Source organism: Urocampus carinirostris, unplaced genomic scaffold (assembly GCF_059441175.1).
Source record: "Urocampus carinirostris isolate Australia breed hairy pipefish unplaced genomic scaffold, RoL_Ucar_1.0 HiC_scaffold_230, whole genome shotgun sequence".
NCBI lineage: Eukaryota > Metazoa > Chordata > Actinopteri > Syngnathiformes > Syngnathidae > Urocampus > Urocampus carinirostris.
This window is the reverse complement of record NW_028283326.1, coordinates 1-2,500: the sequence shown is the minus strand read 5'-3', so window position 1 is coordinate 2,500 and position 2,500 is coordinate 1. Positions and strand designations below refer to the sequence as shown.

Genomic DNA, 2,500 nt, shown 5'->3' with positions numbered 1-2,500 from the left:
GTCGTCGAGGCGAGTGCCGCCCCGGAAGCGCGCGCCGGAAGCGCGAGAACCGCGCCGAGCTAGGGTCGTCGGCATAGGGGGATTCCCCGGTTACGGGGGTCCCGCGCACGGCCGCCGCCTTTCGCCCGTCGCTGGCGGTCGCCTGTCGTCGCGCCGCGCCGCGCTACTGGGGTCGTCGGACGAGCGCGCTACCCCGCTCGCACGGAGGTAGCGCGACATCGCCCGCCGCCTTTTCTCGCGTCGCGCCGCGCCGCGTGGCGCCCGCCGAACTCGCTCCGACGCGCGGCCCGGGAGTGACCCGCGCCGCGCCCCCCGTCCCGTCCCGTCCCGGTCTACCCTCTTCCTCCGCCTGCGACGACCCGCCGCCCTCGGCGTCTGGCTCGTCGGGGGTGTACCGAGGCGGATCTGCTGCCGCTCGTACGTTAATGATCCTTCTGCAGGTTCACCTACAGAAACCTTGTTACGACTTTTACTTCCTCTAGATAGTCAAGTTCGACCGTCTTCTGGCACACCGCCGGAGCCGGGGCCGGCCCCGGCGGGGACTATCCGAGGACCTCACTAAGCCATCCGATCGGTAGTAGCGACGGGCGGTGTGTACAAAGGGCAGGGACTTAATCAACGCAGGCTAATGACCCGCGCTTACTGGGAATTCCTCGTTGGTGGGAAATAATTGCAATCCCCAGGCCCTGTCACGAGCGGGGTTCATAGGATTACCCGCGCCTGCCGGCGCGGGGATAGACGACGCGCTTATACGCTCAGTGTGGCGCGCGTGCAGCCCCGGACATCTAAGGGCATCACAGACCTGTTATTGCTCATTCTCGTGTGGCTGAGAGCCACTTGTCCCTCTAAGAAGTTTTCTGCCGCCGACCGCGCGGGGGGCCGCGGTACTATTTAGTATGTTTGAGTCTCGTTCGTTATCGGAATTAACCAGACAAATCGCTCCACCAACTACGAACGGCCATGCACCACCACCCACGGTATCGAGAAAGAGCCTTCAATCTGTCAATCCTTTCCGTGTCCGGGCCGGGTGAGGTTTCCCGTGTTGAGTCAAATTAAGCCGCATGCTCCACTCCTGGTGGTGCCCTTCCGTCAATTCCTTTAAGTTTCAGCTTTGCAACAATACTCCCCCCGGAACCCAGACACTTGGTCGGTTTCCCGGGTGCTGCTCGGCGGGTCATGGGAATAACGCCGCCGGATCGCGAGTCGGCATCGTTTATGGTCGGAACTAGGACGGTATCTGATCGTCTTCGAACCTCCGACTTTCGTTCTTGATTAATGAAAACATTCTTGGCAAATGCTTTCGCTCTCGTCCGTCTTGCGCCGGTCCAAGAATTTCACCTCTAGCGGCGCAGTACGAATGCCCCCGGCCGTCCCTCTTAATCATGGCCCCAGTTCATGACAACCCACAAAATAGAACCGGAGTCCTATTCCATTATTCCCAGCTGCGATATGCAGGGGCGGCCGTGTGGCCTGCTTTGAACACTCTAATTTCCTCAAAGTAAACGCTTCGGGCCCCGCGAGTGACACCCAGCGAAGGGCATCACGGGGGCTTTTGCCGAGAGGCAGGGGCTGGGACAGACGGATGCACGCCTCGCGGCGGACCGTCAGCTCGCGTCCCGGGGTCCAACTAGGAGCTTTTTAACTGCAGCAACTTTAAAATACGCTATTGGAGCTGGAATTACCGCGGCTGCTGGCACCAGACTTGCCCTCCAATGGATGCTGGCCGATGGGTTTGTGTTCGGCTCATTCCAATTACGGAGACTCGAACGAGTCCCGTATTGTTATTTTTCGTCACTACCTCCCCGTGTCGGGAGTGGGTAATTTGCGCGCCTGCTGCCTTCCTTGGATGTGGTAGCCGTTTCTCATGCTCCCTCTCCGGAATCGAACCCTGATTCCCCGTTACCCGTGGTCACCATGGTAGGCGCAGAGTCTACCATCGAAAGTTGATAGGGCAGACATTCGAATGAGTCGTCGCCGCCTCGGGTGGGCGAGCGATCGGCACGAGGTTATCCTGAGTCAACACAAAGGGGGGGCCGGGCCGGCGGAACGAGGACCGGCGCGCGCGGAGCCGCCCGCGCCGCTTACGCCCCCGCCCGGAGAGGCGGAGGCCGGACGCGGGGGACGCGCGCGACGGCTGAGCCCCCGCCCGCCGGACACCGCGTGGGTTTTTGTGTCTGATAAATGCACGCGTCCCCGGGGCGAGGCCGGAGCCCCGCCCGCGAGTCGGCGCTCGTTTGCATGTATTAGCTCTGGATTTGCCACAGTTATCCAAGTAACGGTGGAGCGATCAAAGGAACCATAACTGATTTAATGAGCCGTTCGCAGTTTCACTGTACTGGCCATTCGTACTTAGACATGCATGGCTTAATCTTGAAAACAAGCATATGCTACTGGCAGGATCAACCAGAGTGCGTCTGCCGCCGGGGGGGCGCTGCTGGTGGCGGTGCAGCCCTGGTCCGGGACGAGGCTGTGGCTACAGCCGGGCCCGGGGGGCCGCGCG

The 2,500-nt window shown here is 61.5% G+C and overlaps 1 non-coding gene across 1 annotated transcript; it reads right to left on the bottom strand.

Annotated features, from left to right (window-relative positions):
- Positions 1-423: 423 nt before the first annotated feature.
- On the bottom strand, positions 424-2,410 carry LOC148344868 (18S ribosomal RNA). The gene has a single exon (XR_015849042.1). It is a non-coding gene; the product is annotated as an 18S ribosomal RNA (ribosomal RNA).
- Between the last annotated feature and the right edge of the window lie 90 nt (positions 2,411-2,500).